The sequence below is a fragment of the Bos indicus x Bos taurus genome, chromosome 15 (assembly GCF_003369695.1).
Source record: "Bos indicus x Bos taurus breed Angus x Brahman F1 hybrid chromosome 15, Bos_hybrid_MaternalHap_v2.0, whole genome shotgun sequence".
In the NCBI taxonomy this organism is placed as follows: domain Eukaryota; kingdom Metazoa; phylum Chordata; class Mammalia; order Artiodactyla; family Bovidae; genus Bos; species Bos indicus x Bos taurus.
This window is the reverse complement of record NC_040090.1, coordinates 76,463,749-76,483,415: the sequence shown is the minus strand read 5'-3', so window position 1 is coordinate 76,483,415 and position 19,667 is coordinate 76,463,749. Positions and strand designations below refer to the sequence as shown.

The 19,667-nt window shown below is 37.5% G+C and overlaps 1 protein-coding gene across 3 annotated transcripts in view; it reads left to right on the top strand.

Annotated features, from left to right (window-relative positions):
- The window catches only part of PGR (progesterone receptor), a 114,352-nt gene that overhangs the window by 4,307 nt on the left and 90,378 nt on the right, over window positions 1-19,667 (top strand). The window lies entirely within an intron of this gene.

Here is a 19,667-nt window from a genome sequence, read left to right as displayed (position 1 = left end):
TTCCCTTTTTGTTTAGTGCAAACAATTTAAAGCAAAAGAAAAATTTGGACTCCACAGTAATTTAATTTCTGCAGAAATATTTTGCTTTAAGTAAGTCTTTCATATTTTAAAAATCATCCAAATTACATATTTACCTAATGATTTTAGATTGACTTACATAATGTATTTCATATTTGAACTTTTATAAAATATATGTTTTAATTTCATCCTTTCTATCTACACTAAACTCTAAGCTGCCAAGCACATTTATATTTGAAGATAGAAATACACTTAGACATCATTTCACATTTGAATTCTAGCAATAACTGTATTTTATAACAAGCAGACATGAGTTTATGGTTGTCTCTGGAGTTCTGAGATCACACCTAGACAAGGAACCAAGATCTGAATGTCTGCTTTTTTGCTTCCTGTTTGTGAGTTTTCTGATTTCAAGAGTCCTCTACATGTAAGTAGGAAAGGAGGGAGTGGGGAATTTTTACCTTAAGGGAGCATTCAAAGGAGTTGACATGCATATTTAATACACATTTACCCTAAGTGAAGTCACTTCAGTCGTGTCCGACTCTGTGCAACCCCATAGACAGCAGCTCATGAGGCTCGACGTCCCTGGGATTCTCTAGGCAAGAACACTGGAGTGAGTTGCCATTTCCTTCTCCAATGCGTGAAAGTGAAAAGTGAAAGTGAAGTTGCTCAGTCGTGTCCAACTCTCCGCGACCTCATGGACTGCAGCCTTCCAGGCTCCTCCGTCCATGGGATTTTCCAGGCAAGAGTACTGGAGTGGGGTGCCATTGTAGGTTAGTACTTCTAATTCCCAAGGAGTTAAGAAATGGTCAAAGAAACCGAAAAGTTTGACCAAGAAAGGAGAGTTCGGTCCACACACTGCCCATTTCTGGTCGGTTCCCAAAGGAGACATTGGGTGCCTCTTGGCATTGGCATGTCGGTATAAACCCCCAACAGGTTTCTGCCATAAGCCATATGACATCACCATGGAACCGCAGAGCAGGGCTCCTTACTTGCTTCATGCAAGGCATGTCATTCATTCACACAAGTACACCGTAGAGTTAATAAAGCACAGCAGAAAACGCATTTGCTAAGAGGACAAAGAACTAGAGCTCCAAGCATCCTTACCTTGTCCTGAAGGATCCCGGACGAGCCCCCAGGATGAAAGGTTGTTGTTGAATCTCACGAAGACACCAGGATTCTTGGCCCCCGGAGGAGAAGAATTCAATCCGGGGCCAGAGACAAGGCTTGATCGCTCAGAGCTTTTGTGTAATGAAGTTTTATTAAAGTATAAAGGAGATAGAGAAAGCTTCTGACATAGACATCAGAAGGGGGTAGAAAGAGTACCAAAAAGATTAATCCAAAAGATGTTTAACAAAAAAAATTCACTATCCCTATAGATTGCTAACATATAATTCTTCATAACTATTATGCCCTTTTAGTGAAAATGATTCTCATCTATTAATGGTATGTGTACCCCTCCTACTGAAATTAATGCTTCAAAAAAAGTAATTGCTCTTGTGCCTTTTTAAAATATGATTGTTTCTCATGAAGGATGGATGGATGTAACTGATGTTGAGTGTATGTATTAAACTTAAGGGGACTTTAATTGCATTTTAAATTAGTTGAGGTGCTGTGACAAGAGAAAATGTGAGAAAATGGGACAACTGAGGGTAGTCTTAACTTTCCACTGACATCATTTAGTCATAGTTGCAGTTTGAAGCCCTTTGTGTGCGTGGAAGAGTTGATTCTCCAGTGGGTAATTGAAGTTACTGTTCCCATCTGACTTTGATCCTGGTTTCCTGAACATTCCCCTCTGCATTAATGTGATTTTCTTTATACTTACAGTTTTATTAGTCTAATCCTTAAATGAATGCCCCTGTTGGAGTCTCCCCAAAGCTAGTTTATTCTAGCCCAGCTCTCTCTTTCTACAGATACACAAGTCCTAAAGACATACATCTAAATTTCTAAACAGCATACAGTTAGTTGGTAGCTGATTGTTAGTCAACATAGGTTAGATTTTCTTTCATTGCAGTGCTTATAAATCAGAAATGGTATGCAAAAGTAGGCATATGACAAATGCTACTTAATTCTTGAAAGTTACTTCAAAAGTGCATATAGGACCAAGAATACTCTAATTAAAATATAAATGTTTTCACATCATTATTATCAGAATAGCATCCTAAACATAAAAGATGTCTTCCCAAATTTGCAATGACAAAGTATTTGTTGGACCACTACCTTAGGCATGGTTCTGTTTTAATTTTGAGTAGTAGAAATGAAGTACCTTTATTCAACATTGTCTACGAAGAGGAGCTCAAGATAAAAGTTGATAAATCATTTGGCTGTTAAATGACGAGTAAAATTAGTGACCTCTGGACATTGAGAAGAGCTTGTAAAGTGTATATATTCAAGGAAAACTGATGAGATTAAGATTAAACTAAGACTTGAAGATCCATATTAGGAAATTATTAAAGGTTAAGAAGTTGGATTGCCAGTGTTTGCTTGAATCAGTCATTTAAGGCAAGAAAATAGAAGGTTCTTTGAGTTTTCAAAGATGAGAAAGATGAGTAGAAGAATATTTGTAATTGAAGAGAAATACCTAGTTTGAAATCTTAGAGTGAAATAGGGCTGTGTAATGAACAACTTCAGGGTATAACTATATGTGGATGCCAGTATGTCCAGAAATTGAATGTCATAGTCAACAATATGAATATTAAATACCAAAGATAGTGATGATAATGGCCTTCAGGAGTGCTTTATATGTGCCTGTGACTATTTTAATGTTGTATTGGTCTTGACCCTTTTAAGCCATATGGTGTAGACATTATCATCATTTTCAGTTTATAAATGAGGAAACTGCCTTTGTAAATTGCCTTAAATCATAAGAAGCAGTGGAATAGGATTCAAATCCAAGGTGTTTGACCCCAGAATCTATGCCTTCCACCACTACACTTTCTTTCTCATAACAGGAAATTCAGTTTCAGCTTCGCAAAGAAACAATAGAGGGTTGGAAGAAAAAATATGAGCCAAGTGAGAAAACATCTAAGAAGGTAGAAGGGAATCCTAACGAAGAATGCGATATCAAGGGTGATTGAAAGTGTGTAATGTAAATGGATGGATGATACTAACACCACATTTAGGGCTGCAGTGAAAAGACACATTCAGGAGCCAAGAGCCAGTTTCTCCACCCCTGCTCCAAGTTAGAAGTGGGAGACCGTAATGTGTATGGAGAAGTTACTCAGGAAAACTGGATTTCTCTTGGTATGAAACAGAAAGAGAAGAGGCAGAGAAAAAAGACATCCCTCAGGACGTAGGAGTATACAGAGGAGAGAAATGACCTCTTAAGCTGAAAAAAAAAAGAAAAAGAAAGAAAATATTAGCTAAAAAATAGTTGCTTGAATAGCCCATTGCATTCCTTTACTAATACTTGGAGTGAACCAGGAAGTGGTCAGAAATTGCCTTAATGCCTTTCAAGGAGAAGTCATAATGACCTGCCAGTCCTATAAATGCAGGCCTTGTATTAAGAAGGAAAAGATAATTTCTCACTGGCTTACCTCAGTATGCACTGTGACTCGCTCAATGCTAGGAATACTAAACAGTTAGTGTATAATTGTTTGCTAAATGAACCAGTCATAACAAATGATGCCAAGCTTTTATTCTTTGCATATTTTATAGTGTGACAGCATTTGTAGTGAATATATTTGATGGAATAGGGTTGGGAAATATTGTTAATATAGTTGAAACATAGTGTTTAGAAGATAGGAAGCTAAGTAGATATTGATGGATTTTTAATTATATTACATTATGCCTCATTTTTCTCTTAATTGAGGTAAAAGTGACAAATAAAATTGTAAGATATTTAAAGTGTACCCTGTAATGATTTGATATTATAGGTTCATGGTGAAAGAATTCCTCCCCATCAAGTTTTTTAACATACCTCAGGTATTTGCCTTTCTTTTTGGCAAGGACATTTAAGTTCTACTCTCTTGGCAAATTTCAGTTATATAATGTTATACAATGTTATCAACTGTAGTCAAAGTATTACACATTAGATCCTCAGACCTTATTCACCTTATACCTGAAGGTTTGTATCCTTTTACCAATCTCTCCCTATTTCCCCCCACCCTCCAGCCCCTGGTAACCACTTCTCTTCTGTGTTTCTATAAATTCAACTTATTTTTTAAATTCCACATGTAATGATATCTGTGGTATTTGTCTTTGTCTGGCTTATTTCATTTAGCATAATATGCTCTATGTTCAGCTAGTTTTTGTTTTTGCATTAATTAACCAAATGTTTGTTGAGCACCTGCTGTATGCCGGGGACTATACTGGGTGCTGGTTGAAAAGTAAAGCAGGACAGACCTAACTGGCTGCAGCACTAGCGGAGTTTTTAATGTAGTGGAGGAAAGGGACATTCTCAGTTAGCATGCGTTTAACAAGTTATTATATATTAATGAGTTATGCCTGGACAACTAGTCACTTGACCCCTCTGACAGATGCTGGGGATGGTGGAGAAGTCTTTAGAATTAGAAAGACACCTTCATAAGCAGTCTTCCCAGGTAGTCCTGCTACTGCTGCTGCTAAGTCACTTCAGTCGTGTCCGACTCTGTGCGACCCCATAGACGGCAGCCCACCAGGCTTCCCCGTCCCTGGGATTCTCCAGGCAAGAACACTGGAGTGGGTTGCCATTTCCTTCTCCAGTGGATGAAAGTGAAAAGTGAAAGTGAAGTCGCTCAGTCATGTCCGACTCTTCGTGACCCCATGGACTGCAGCCTACCAGGCTCCTCCATCCATGGGATTTTCCAGGCAAGAATACTGGAGTGGGGTGCCATTGCCTTCTCCGAGGTAGTCCTAGTGGTAAAGAATTCACCTACCAATGCAGGAGACATAAGAGACATGGGTTCCATCTCTTGGTTGGGAAGATCCCCTGGAGGAGGAAACGGCAACCCACTCCAGTATTCTTGCCAGGAGAATCCCATGGATAGAGAAGCCTTGCAGGCTGCAATCCATGGGGTCACAAAAAGTCAGACACAGCTGAGCGTCTGAGCACATCATAAGCAGACCACAGAGGAAACGGAACAGAAATGAAGTATTTTTAAGAATAGCATATTTCTTTCTGAAGTTGAGTGGAGCTGGTGTCATAGTCTAAAAATGAAAACTGGTGTAGTAGCATCGTTCTCTGTGGTATGACTTCTAAAGCAGAAATGATGAACATTCAAATTTGTGAAAGATTATTTTTTTTAATTTTTTTTAATTTAATTTTATTTTTAAACTTTACATAATTGTATTAGTTTTGCCAAATATCAAAATGAATCCATCACAGGTATACATGTGCTCCCCATCCTGAACCCTCCTCCCTTCTCCCTCCCCATACCATCCCTCTGGGTCGTCCCAGTGCACTAGCCCCAAGCATCCAGTATCGTGCATTGAACCTGGACTGGCATCTCGTTTCATACATGATATTTTTCATGTTTCAATGCTTATTTTTAAGAGCAATTTTAGGTTTATAGCAAAATTGAGAGGACAGTGTAGAGATGTCCCATGTGCCTCCTGTGATTGCACATGCATAGCTTCTCTTATTATCAAAATCCTCCACCAGAGTAGTATGTTTGTTGCAACTGATGAATCTACATCAACACATGCTAATCACCGGAAATCCATAGTTTACATTAGGGCTCACTCTTGGTTTTGTACCATTGAGTGGATCTGGACAAATGTATGATGACATGTATCCATGGTTAGAGTTTCATACAGAGTATTTTCACTGCCTCCCCAAATCCTCTGTGCTCTTCTGTTCATCCCTTCCTCATCCCCAACTCCTGTCAACCACTAATATTTATATTGTCCCCATAGTTTTGCCTTTTCCAGAATGTCATATAGTTGGAATCATACAGTAGGAAGCCTTTACAGATTAGCTTTTTCCCTTAGCAGTATGCATTGAAGCTTCCTCCATGTGAAAGGCTCATTTCTTTTTAGTGCTGAATAACATTCCATTGTCTGAATATACCGCAGTTTGTTTATTCATTGATCTACTGAAGGACACCTTGGTTGCTTCCAGGCTTTGGTAGTTATGAATAAAGCTGCTCTAAAGATTTGTCTGCAAGTATTTGTGTGAACATCAGTTTTCAACTCCTCAGGGCAAATACCAGGCTTTCCTGGTGGCTCAGTGGTATAGAACTCGCCTACCAAAGCAGAAGGTGTGGGTTCCATCCCTGGGTCAGAAAGATCCCCTGGAGAAGGAAATGGTTGGGGGAGTCTGGCAGGCTGCAGTCCAGGGGGTCGAGAAAGACTTGGACATGACTTGGCAATTAAACAACAGCAGCGCGGCAAATACCAGAGTGCAGTGGCTTGGTCGTATGGTAAGAGTATGTTTAGTTTTAGAAGAAACCGCCAAATTGTTTTCCAAAGTGGCTGTATCATTTAACATTCCCACTGGCAATAATTGAGAGTTTGTCTTATTCCATGTCCTTGCCAGCATTTGTGTTTCTAGTGCTTCAGATTTTCTCCATTCTAACAGGAATGTAGTGCTAGCTCATTGTTGTTTTGACTTAAATTTCCCTGATGACATATTATGTGAATTATATTTTCATATGCTTATTTGACATCTATACATCTTCCTTGGTGATGTGTTTATTACAATTTTGGCCCATTTTTTTTTCTGTTGAGTTTTAAAAGGTTTTTTTGTGGATTATTTTTGTTTGTTTTTTAGATAACAGACCTTTATCCTAGGTATTTTGCAAATATTTTCTCCCACTCTGTCTTTTTGTTCTTTTGCTAGTGTATTTTACATAGTAGACAAATTCATTTTTAATGAAATATGGTTTCTCAATTCTTTCTTTCATGGATTATGACTTTAGTATTATATCTGAAAAATGTCATTGAACTCAAGGTCATGTGGATTTTCTCCTAGGTTATCTTTTAGTAGTTTTATAGTTTTGAATTTTATGTTTAGTTTTCTGATCCATTTTGAGTAGATTTGTGAAGGGTGTAATGTCTGTGTCAAGATTGACTTTTTTGCATATGGATGTCCAGGGTTGTTCTAGTACTATTTGTGAAGAGACTGTCTTTTTTCTATTGTAGTACAATTTCTCTTTTATTTTTTAATTGATTTATTTATTTTAATTGGAGGCTAATTAGTCTATAATACTGTACTGGTTTTTGCCATACATTAAACTGAATCAGCCATGGGTGTACATGTGTCCCCCATCTTGAACCCCTCCTCCCACCTGCCTCCCCATCCCATCCCTCAGGATCATCCCAGTGCACCAGCCCCAAGCACCCTGTCTCATGCATCGAATCTGGACTGATGATCTATTTCACATATGGTAATATACATGTTTCAATGCTATTCTCTCAAATCATCCCACCCTCGCCTTCTCCCAGAGTCCAAAACTCTGTTCTATATATCTCTGTCTCTTTTGCTGTCTCACATACAGGGTCATCATTACCATCTTTCTAAATTCCATATATATGTGTTAGTATACTGTATTGGTGTTTTCTTTCTGACTTACTTCACTCTGTATATCAGGCTCCAGTTTCATCCACCTCATTAAAACTGATTCAAATATGATCTTTTTAATAGCTGAGTAATATTCCATTGTGTATATTTACCACAGCTTTCTTATCCATTCATCTGCTGATAGGCATCTAGATTGCTTCCATGTCCTGGCTATTATAAACAGTGCTTTGATGAACATTGGGGTACACGTGCCTCTTTCAATTCTGGTTTCCTCAGTGTGTATGCCCAGCAGTGGGATTGCTGGGCCATATGGCAGTTCTGTTTCCAGTTTTTTAAGGAATCTCCACACTGTTCTCCATAGTGGCTGTACTAGTTTGCATTGCCACCAACAGGGTAAGAGGGTTCCCTTTTCTCCACAGCCTCTCCAGCATTTATTGTTTGTAGACTTTTGGATAACAGCCATTCTGACTGGCATTTGATGGTACCTCATTGTGGTTTTGATTTGCATTTCTCTAATGATGAGTGATGTTGAGCATCTTTTCATGTGTTTGTTACCATCTGTATGTCTTCTTTGGAGAAATGTCTGTTTAGTTCTTTGGCCCATTTTTGATTGGGTTGTTTATTTTTCTGGTATTGAGCTGCATGAGCTGCTTGTATATTTTTGAGATTAATTCTTCGTCAGTTGCCTCATTTGCTATTATTTTCTCCCATTCTGAAGGCTGTCTTTTCACTTTGCTTGTAGTTTCCTTCATTGTGCAAAAGCTTTTAAATTTAATTAGGTCCCATTTGTTTATTTTTGTTTCTATTTCCAATATTCTGGGAGGTGGGTCATAGAGGATCCTCCTGTGGTTTATGTCGGAGAGCATTTTACCTATACTCTCCTCTAGGAGTTTTATAGTTTCTGGTCTTACATTTAGATCTTTAATCCATTTTGAGTTTATTTTTGTGTATGGTGTTAGAAAGTGTTCTAGTTTCATTCTTTTACAAGTGGTTGACCAGTTTTCCCAGCACCACTTGTTAAAGAGATTGTCTTCTCTCCATTGTATATTCTTGCCTCCTTTTTCAAAGATAAGGTGTCCATAGGTGCATGGATTTATCTCTGGGCTTTCTATTTTGTTCCATTGATCTATACTTCTGTCTCTTGCCAGTACCATGCTCTCTTGATGACTGTAGCTTTCTTGTACAGTCTGAAGTCAGGCAGGTTGATTCCTCCAGTTCCATTCTTCTTTCTCAAGATTGCTTTGGCTATTTGAGGGTTTTTTTTGTTTTGTTTTTCCATACAAATTGCGAAATTATTTGTTCTAGTTCTCTGAAAAATACTGTTGGTAGCTTGATAGGGATTTCATTGAATCTATAGATTGCTTTGGATAGTATACTGATTTTCACTATATTGATTCTTCCAATCCATGAACATGGTATATTTCTCCATCTATTTGCATCCTTCTTGATTTCTTTCATCAGTGTTTTACAGTTTTCTATATATAGGTCTTTTGTTTCTTTAGGTAGATTTATTCCTAAGTATTTTATTCTTTTCATTACAATGGTGAATGGGATTGTTTCCTTAATTTCTCTATTTTCTCATTGTTAGTGTATAGGAATGCAAGGGATTTCTGTGTATTAATTTTATATCCTGCAACTTTACTATATTCACTGATTAGTAATTTTCTATTGGTGTCTTTAGGGTTTTCTATGTAGAGGATCATGTCATCTGCAAATAGTGAGAGTTTTACTTCTTCCTTTCCAGTTTGGATTCCTTTTATTTCTTTTTCTGCTCTGATTGCTGTGGCTAAAACTTCCAAAACTATGTTGAATAGTAGTGGTGAGAGTGGGCACCCTTGTCTTATTCCTGACTTTAGGGGAAATGCTTTTAATTTTTCACCATTGAGGATAAAGTTTACTCTGGGTTTATCATGTATGGCTTTTATTATGTTGATGTATGTTCCTTATATGCCTGCTTTCTGGAGGGTTTTTATCATAAACAGATGTTGAATTTTGTCAAAGGCTTTCTCTGCATCTATTGAAATAATCATATAATTTTTATCTTTCAATTTGTTAATGTGGTATATCACATTGATTGATTTGTGAATATTGAAGAATCCTTGCATCTCTGAGATAAAGCCCACTTGGTCATGATGTATAATCTGTTTAATATGTTGTTGGATTCTGTTTGCTAGAATTTTGTTGAGGATTTTTGCATGTATGTTTATCAGTGATACTGGCCTGTAGTTTTCTTTTTTTGTGGATTCTTTGGTTTTGGTATTAGGGTGATGGTGGCCACATAGAATGAGTTTTGTAGTTTACCTTCCTCTGCAATTTTCTGGAACAGTTTGAGGATAGTTGTTAGCTCTTCTCTAAATTTTTGGTAGAATTCACCTGTGAAGCCATCTGATTCTGTGCTTTTGTTTGTTGGAAGATTTTTGATTACAATTCGATTTGTGTGCTTCTGATGGGTCTGTTAATATTTTCTATTTCTTCCTGGTTCAGTTTTGTAAAGTTATACTTATATAAGAATTCATCCATTTCTTCCAAGTTGTCCATCTTATTGGCATATAGTTACTGATAATAGTCTTTTGTGATCCTTTGTATTTCTGTGTTGTCTATTGTGATTTCTCCATTTTCATTTCTAATTTTGTTGATTTGATTCTTCTCCCTTTTTTTCTTGATGAGTCTGGCTAATGGTTTGTCTATTTTATTTATCTCCTCCAAGAACCAGCTGTTAGTTTTGTTTATTTTTGCTATAGTCTCCTTTGTTTCTTTTTCATTTATTTCTGCCCTAATTTTTATGATTTCTTTCCTTCTACTAACCCTGGGGTTTTTCATTTCTTCCTTGCTTTAGGTGTAAAGTTAGGCTATTTAGTTGATTTTTCTCTTGTTTCCTGAGGTAAGTCTGTATTCCTATGAACCTTCCTCTTAACACTGCTTTTATTGAATCCCATAGGGTTTGGGCTGTTGTGTTTTCATTTTTATTTGTTTCTATGCATATTTTGATTTCTTTTTTGATTTCTTATGTGATTTGTTGGTTATTTATAAGCATATTGTTTAGCCTCCATATGTTTATATTTTTAATCGTTTTTTTTTTTTTTCCCCCATGCAGTTGATATCTAATCTTACTGCATTGTGATCAGAAAAGATGCTTGGAATGATCTCAGTTGTTTTGAATTTACCAAGGCTAGATTTATGGCCCAGGATGTGATCTATCCTGGAGAATGTTCCATGTGTACTTAAGAAAAAAGTGAAATTCATTGTTTTGGGGTGAAATGTCCTATAGATATCAATTAGGTCTAACTGCTCCATTGTATCATTTAAAGTTTGTGTTTCCTTGCTAATTTTCTGTTTGGTTGATCTATCCATAGGTGTGAGTGGGGTATTAAAGTCTCCCACTATAATTATGTTATTGTTAATTTCCCCTTTAATACTTGCTAGCATTTGCCTTACATATTGTGGTGCTTTCTATGTTGGGTGCATATATATTTATAATTGTTATATCTTCTTTGTGGATTGATCCTTTGATCATTATGTAGTGTCCTTCTTTATCTCTTTTCATGGTGTTTGTTTCAAAGTCTATTTTATCTGATATGAGTATTGCTACTTCTGCTTTCTTTTGTTCCACATTTGCATGAAATATCTTTTTCCAGCCCTTCACTTTCAGCCTGTTTGTGTCCCTTATTTTGAGGTGGGTTTTAGACAGCATGTATAAGGGTCTTATTTTTCTATCCATTCAGTCAGTCTTTGTCTTTTGGTTGGAGCATTCAACCCATTTACTTTTAAGGTAATTATTGATAAGTATGATCCTGTTGCCACTTACTTTATTGTTTTGGGTTCGAGTTTATAAGCCTTTTCTGTGTTTCCTGTCTAGAGAAGATCATTTAGCATTTGTTGAAGAGCTGGTTTGGTGGTGCTGAATTGTCTCAGCTTTTGCTTGTCTATAAAGCTTTTGATTTCTCCTTCATATTTGAATGAGATACTTGCTGGGAATGATAATCTTGGTTGTAGATTTTTCTCTTTCATCACTTTAAGTATGTCCTGCCATTCCCTTCTGGCCTGAAGAATTTCTATTGAAAGATCAGCTGCTATCCTTATGGGAATCCCCTTGTGTGTTATTTGTTGCTTTTCCCTTGCTGTTTTTAATATTTGCTCTTTGTGTTTGATCCTTGTTAATTTGATTAATATGTGTTTTGCCTTGGGTTTATCCTGTTTGGGACTCTCTGGGTTTCATGATCTTGGGTGGCTATTTCCTTCCCCATTTTAGGGATGTTTTCAACTATTATCTCCTCAAATATTTTCTCATGCCCTTTCTTTTTGTCATCTTCTTCTGGGACTCCTATAATTCGAATGTTGGGGCATTTAACATTGTCCCAAAGGTCTCTGAGGTTGTCCTCATTTCTTTTAATTCTTTTTCTTTTTTCCTCTGTGCTTCATTTATTTCCACCATTCTATATTCCACCTCACTTATCCTATCTTCTTCCTCAGTTATTCTACTGTTGGCTCCCTCCTTTTGATCTCAGTTATTATTCATTATTGATTGACTCTTTTTTATTTCTTCTAGGTCCTTGTTAAACATTTTTTGCATCTTCTCAATCCTTGTCTCTAGTCTATTTATCTGTAACTCCATTTTGTTCTCAAGATTTTGTATCATCTTTACTATTATTATTCTGAATTCTTTTTTCAGGTAGACTCCCTAGCTCCCCCTCTTTTGTTTGGTTTGGTGGGCATTTGTCATGGTCCTTTACCTGCTGAATATTTCTCTGCCTTTTCATTTTTTTAGATTACTGTGTTTGGGGTGGCCTTTCTGTAGGCTGGAAGTTTGTGGTTCCTCTTTATTGTGGAGGTTGCTCCCTGTGGGTAGGATTAGACTAGTGGTGTGTCAAGGTTTCCTGGTTAGGGAAGCTTGCGTTGGTGTTCTGGTGGGTGGAGCTGGATCTCTTCTGTCTGGAGTGCAATGAAGTGTCCCATAGGAAGTTTTGGGGTATCTGTGGGTTTGGTGTGACTTTGGACAGCCTATATTTTAATGCTCAGGGCTGTGTTCCTGCTTTGCTGGAGAATTAGTGTGCTAGTGTGCTATGTCTTGCTCTGGAACTTGTTGGCTCTTCGGTGGAGCTTGGTTTCAATGTAGGTATGGAGGCTTTTGGATGAGCTCTTGTTGATTAATGTTCCCTGGAGTCAGGAGTTTTCTGGTGTTTTCAAGTTTTGGAGTTAAGCCTTCTGCCTCTGGCTTTCAGCCTTATTCTTACAGTAGCTTCAAGACTTCTCCATCTATACAGCACAGATGATAAAACATCTAGGTTAATGGTGAAGAGATTCTCCACAGTGAGGGACACCCAGAGATGTTCACAGAGTTACATGGAGAAGAGAAGAAGGAGGAGGGAGATAGAGGTGACCAGGAGGAGAAGAGGGAGAGTCAAAAGGGGAGAGACCAATCTAGCCAGTAATCAGTTCCCTAAGTGTTCTCCACAGCCCAGAATACCCAGAGAGATTCACAGAGTTAAGTAGAGAAGATAAGGTGGAGGGAGGAAATAGAGGTGACCTGGGGGAGAAAAGGGAGAGTCAAAAGGGGAGAGAACAATAAAGCCAGTAATCACACCCCTTAGTGAAATGGGTAGTGAAGACTAGATTCTTCAAGGTACAAAATTCAAAACAAATACCTAAATGCAAAGATTAAAAATCTAGAGTAGAGGTTAGAATCTCATAAATAAATATTAAAAATACAAAACAAAATGAATCACAAATTATAAAAAAGCATGTACATGAAATTTGCTTAAAAAATAGGTTCTCATCTTTTTTTTTTTTTTTTTGGCAAGGTAATAGGTTACAAAAATGAAAACTAAAGGAGTAATAAAGAACTTAAAAATAAAAAATGATAATAGTAAAAATATCTCTAGGAATTTCTCTGGAGCTGTTGTGGGTAGTGGAGGTCAGTTCAGTTTCAGGTAGTTCCTTGTTCCAGCTTGCACTTGTTCTCAAGGTCTATGCTGCTGCTGCTGCTGCTAAGTCACTTCTGTCGTGTCTGACTCTGTGCGACCCCATAGACGGCAGCCCACCAGGCTCCCCCATCCCTGGGATTCTCCAGGCAAGAACACTGGAGTGGGTTTCCATTTCCTTCTCCAATACATGAAAGTGAAAAGTGAAAGTGAATTTGCTCAGTCATGTCCGACTCTTAGGGACCCCATGGACTGCAGCCTACCAGGCTCCTCTATCCATGGGACTTTCCAGGCAAGAGTACTGGAGTGGATTGCCGTTCCCTTCTCTGCTCAAGGTCTATAGGCCCCCTCCAATGCTTAATTGGTGTTAACTTCAGGGTTTTAATCTGTTGAACCTGTCACTTCCAAAGTGGTTCCCTCTTCTTTGTTTATTTTGACTTCCTCTGTTTGCAAGTCACTTCAGTGTCTAATATCCACCCTTACACAAGAGGGTGAAGGTGGTCACTTATTTAGGCTCTCTTGTTAAGTTGTGCTGGGGGGAGGGAGGAACACTGCAAACAAATATTGCTGGCATGTGTGGGGGATGCTTTCAGGGTATGGACCACACTGGGTTTGCCCCACTCACAGCATCTGTGCTTTCTCAGTCTACACTGCTCAGGCCCAGGGTGCTCTGCAGGGGCACTGTCCAAAGTGGGCTCTACACTTCATGCACTTCCCGGGTCTAAGCTGCTCAGGTTCAGGTTCTTGGATACTCTGTAAGGGCACAGACGTGGTTGGGCATGCATTTTGTGCCCTTTCCAGGTCTGAGCACCTCAGGTGACCAGGTGCTTGGCAAGCACACTATCCTAGGTGGGCAGTGCATCTTAATCACCTTCCCAGTCCCAGGTGTTCTGTGTGTCTCCTCTGAGGAGCTGATCTCTGGCTATAACCCTCCTGGCAGATGTCAACCGTCCAGTATCCCAGAAGACTTGGTTAGCAACTGGGAGCGTGCTAACAGTTTGGTGGAGGATGTGTTTCTGGGGCTGAGATTGCCCCTTGACTTGTGGCTTTGGCTGCCACCCGCCTGCCTCTCTGCCTCTAGAAGGGGAGGGCCAGTCCACAGCTGGCTAGCTCTCCTTTGGTGTCACTCAGTCCTTTGTTCTGTGAGCAGGCCAAGCTGTGCCTTGGTTAGAGCTTTTCGTGGGAAAGTTCTCTCTCCCTTTTTCTTTTCTCTCTCCCTGGCTGTGGAATACACAGTTTGGGTTGCTCTCTCATGTTAGCTCCTTCAGATTGTCCTCAGGACATTCAGGCCTGGTCCTTACCCTAAGCATGCAACCTGTGCCTCCCTGTCCAGCCCTCGCTGGCTGGTGGTGGCCACAAGCATCTGGGCTACTTCTCCACTGGCAGTTGCAGTTAGGCATGTATTTTATGGGTTTTATTTTTTTATTTTTTATTTTTCCCTCCAAGTTATGTTGCCTCTGAGATTCCAAAACTCCTCAAAGACCTGCCTGTGAGAGGGTTTCCTGGTGCTTGGAAAGTTCGCCTTCACGACTCCCTCCCCAGGATGGGTCTCTGTCCCTAATTCTTTTGTTTCTCTTTTTGTCATTTATATTTTGTCCTACCTCCTTTCGAAGCGAATGGGCTGCCTTTCTGGGTGCCTAGTGTCATCTGCCAGCATTCAGAAGTTGTTCTGTGGAAGTTGCTCAGCATTCAAATTAACTTTTGATGAATTTGTGGGGAAGAAAGTGGTCTTCCTGTCCTATTCCTCTGCTATCTTAGGACCACCCCCTCCCCATTTCTCTTTTATTAGAGATAAGTTGACAGTATTTATATGGTTCTGTTTTTAGGCTTTCTATTCTGTTCAATTGATATATTTGTCTGTTCTTTCACAATGTCTTGATTATTGTAGCTTTGTTGTAAGACTTGAAGTCAAGTAGTGTCAATCCACCAACTTCCATATTGTGTTGCCTATCATGAGTCATTTGCCTCTCCATATAAACTTTAGAATCATTGTGTTAAAATCCATAAAATAGCCTTCTGGAATTTTGATTGGGCTTATACCTGTGGATTGTTTTGGGAAGAACTGACATCTTGACAGTACTGAATCTTCCTATCCATGAACATGGACTATCTTCCCATTTATTTAGTTCTTTTATTTCATTTATTAGAGTTCTGTGATTTTCCTCATATAAATTATATATATATATATAGTTATATTTATACATAAGTACTTCATATTTGGGGATGCTAATTAAATGGTATTGTATTTTTAATCTAAAATTCCACTTGTTCATTTCTGGTACATAGGAAAGCAACTGACTTTTGTATATTAATCTTGTATCTTGTGACCTTGCTATAATTATTAGTTCCAGGAGTTGTTCTGTCAGTCCTTTTTGGATTTTCTACATAGAAGAATATATCATCTGCAAACAATGAGTGTTATCTCTTCCTTTCCAGTGAGTGTATCTCTTATTTTCTTTCTTTCTTTTTTTTGTCCTATTGGATTTGTAGGACTTCTACTAAAGTGCTGAAAATAAATGGTGAGATTAGATATCTCTGATTTTTCCTGACTTGATGGAAAATCTTCTAGTATCTCACCACTAAGTATGACCTTAGCTGTAGATTTTTTGTAGATTTCTTTTTTATCAAGTTGAGAAAGTGCCTCTCTATTCCTCATTCACTAAGAGATTTTTTTCACAAATGAGTGTTGAATTTTGTTGAATACTTTTTCTAAATCTGTTGATGTGATCAAGTGATTTTTCTTTTTTAGCTTGTTAATGTAATGGAACACATTAATTTTCAAATGTTGAACCAGTATTGCATAGGTGAATTAAACCCCATTTGGTTGTGATGTACAGTTATTTTTATACTTTTTTTGGATTTGATTTGCTAAGATTTTGATGAGATTTTCCACATCTACATTCATGAGAGATATTAGTATATAGTTTTCTTTTTTTGTGATGTTTTTGTCTAGTTTTGTATTAAGATAATGCTGGCCTCATGGAATGATTAGGAAGCATTCTTTCTATTTTCATCTCTAAAAGAGAATGTAGAGAGTTGATATAATTTCTTCCTTAAATGTTTGGTAAAATTCATCATTGAACCTCTGGGCATGGTGCTTTCTGTTTTGGTCAGTTGCTAATTATTGATTCAGATTCCTTAATAAAGTTCTGTTCAGATTGTTTGTTTCTTCGTATGTGAGATTTGGCAGATTGTGTCTCTCAAAGCATTGGTCCCTTTTCATCTGAGTTATCAAGTTTTTAAGCATAGAGTTGTTCATAGTATTCTTTATTATTCATCTCATGTCCACAGGATCTATAATGATGTCTCTTCTTTCATTTGAGATATTAGTAATTTGTATCCTTTCTCTTCTTTTTGTTAGCTATCCTGGCTAGAGGCTTACTAATTTTATTGATCTTTTCAAAGAACCAATTTTTGGTTTTGTTTATTTTCTTTATTCATTTCTTCTTTTCAATTTCATTGATTTCTGATCTAATGTATTATTTTTCTTCTACTTATTTAGCTTAATTTACTCTTTTTTCTAGTTTCATAAAGTGAAAGTTTAGAAGATTAACTTTAGATATTTTTTTCTTTTCTGATGTAATATTTAATGCTATTTTATTTTCTAATATATTTAATGCTAAAAAAATTCCCTCTATGCACTATTTTGATGTATCACACAGGTTTTGATATTTGTGTTTTCATTTAGTTCAAAATATGTTTAAATTTCTCTTGACATTTCTTCTTTAAATCATGTTTTATTTAAAAGTGTGTTGTTAAATATCCATGTACTTTGACATTTTCCAGTTGTCCTTCTGTTATGATTTTTAGCTTAGTTTCTTTGTGGTGTAAGAACAGACATTGAATGATTTCTGTTCTATGAATTTGTTAAGGTGTGTTTTATGACATAGAATGTGGTTTACCTTGATGGATATTTCATGTGAGCTTGAGAAGAAGGTATATTCTGCTGCTGTTAAATGAAGTAGTCTATTGGTGTCAATTATGTCTAATTGATTGATGATATTGTTGATTTCAACTCTGTCCTTACTGATTTTCTTCTTGCTAGATCTCTCTGTTTCTGCAAGAGAGGTGTTGAAGTGGCTGACAAATAGTGGACTCATGTATTTCTCATGAGTCCATTTCTCATTTCTGTCATTTTTACCTTACCAGATTTTGATGATCTGATGTCAGATGCATATGCATTAATAATTGTTATGTCTTCTTGGAAAATTGGCCTCTTTAGCATTATGTAATGCTCCTCTTTATTCCTAATAATTTTCCTTGCTTTGAAGTCTGCTTTGTTTGTTAATTTTTTTTTTTTTTTTTGACAGACTCATGAACTTTTTTCCCTGCATTTGGAGCTCTATGGTGCTTTTTACACCTATTTTAGTCCACAAAATTATCCAACCTTCCCTTCCACAATAGTTTCTTTGACTTATATCTGGGCTTTTAAGAAGACAGTTTGCCAATAATCTTACTTAATATTCTCTCCAAAGAAAACTGTGGCAGTTTTCCTGTTTCCCTAAAAGTAAACATGTAATTCCCTGGAATTTACTTCTAAATTCTGTAAATAATAATACATCCTATTATTAAAGATAATAAATTAGATAATTTATTCTTAAACTGCATGTCCCTCAGGTTAATATTTAGCATGAGGAGTAAGCTGGTTTCAGGCACAGTTTTGTGCTATGACCCATTGATGTAAGCCTCTGCTTTACTGAAAAAGAAATGATGAGAATGATGGAATTTCGTGACATGCTCAGTATATGGTTATGTAGCATTCTCAAATTATTATTCTCCTTCAGAACCTGCATCTTAACCCTACTGCAGAAACACAAGGGTAGGTATTGGTGTGAAGACATGCATGCTAATGCTAACAGGTAGTGCTTTTCCTCCAGACTTTAGATTGTTTTACTTTAAGTACTCAAGTTTGCAACAGTACAGTCTCCTTAAAAAGTATCAAGACATTGCCAATGAGACTTAAGTTCTCTTTATAACTACCTCTTATCTGTTCTTGCCTACCATTCTTCTACACTTCTATCTTAGTTTTTTACATTTTTGTGTATGTGTGTCTGTAATATGTTGTTTTAGATATGTTGATACACAAATGATATCATATATCATAATTTGTGTATCACTTCTCATCTTATTTGTTTCATGAAACAATGACTGGAAGCTTGGTATGTTTATATGTAATCCTAATATTCTTTTAACTATTCAGTTCAGTTCAGTTCAGTCACTCTGTCTTGTCCAACTCTTTGTGACCCCATGAATCACAGCACGCCAGGCCTCCCTGTCCATCACCAACGTCCGTGGAGTCGGTGATGCCATCCAGCCATCTCATCCTCTGTCGTCCCCTTCTTCCTGTCCCCAGTCTCTCCCAGCATCAGAGTTTTTTCCAATGAGTCAACTCTTCGCATCAGGTGGCCAAAGTACTGGAGTTTCAGCTTTAGCATCATTCCTTCCAAAGAACACCCAGGACCGATCTCATTTAGAATGGACTGGTTGGATCTCCTTGCAGTCCTTTTAACTATTACATTAATACTTTATAAGACGAAAAGCCTCTTATGAAGACATTGCTGTTGAGTAAGCATTTTGGCAGTTGACTACTTGGGTATGTGCCTTGCTCTTCTTTCTGGAATATAATTATTTTCTTTTTTTGGTTGTGCGGGGTCTTCTTTGCTGTGTGAGGGTTTTCTCTCGTTGTGGCAAGTGGGGGCTACTCTTCGTTGCAGTGCATGGGCTTCTCATTGCAGTGGCTTCTTTTGTTGAGGGGCACAGGCTCTAGAGCGCAGTCTAAGTAGTTGACAACAGGCTTTGTTGCCTCGAGGCATGTGGAATCTTCCTGGATTAGGGATTGAACCCATGTCCCCTGCATTGGCAGGCAGATTCTTGAAACACTGGACTACCATAGAGGTCCATAATTAAGTACTTTTATACTCTAAGATAAATCTGTATAAATTAAATATTAGCTTGCTTCTTGCTGCTAAAAAATTTAATTCATTAATTTCTCACTCCAGATGCATATATTGATACTTAACTGCATTTAAATGTTACTTGTGCTGGGAATACAAGTGAATCAATGTGTATGCAGTCCATGTCTTTGACATGCACAAAACCAAGAAGAGGAAAACACAAACAGAAACCCTGATGATAAATTAGTGAACACAAGAATACATTGATATGTTATGCCAAAGTAATGAATGATTCCCCCCTAGGGTTAAGTTAGATAAATCTAGAAGGATTGCAGTTTTTTCCACTAATATATCCTATTGTTGTATAAGAACCTTATTCATTTAACAAATACCTTA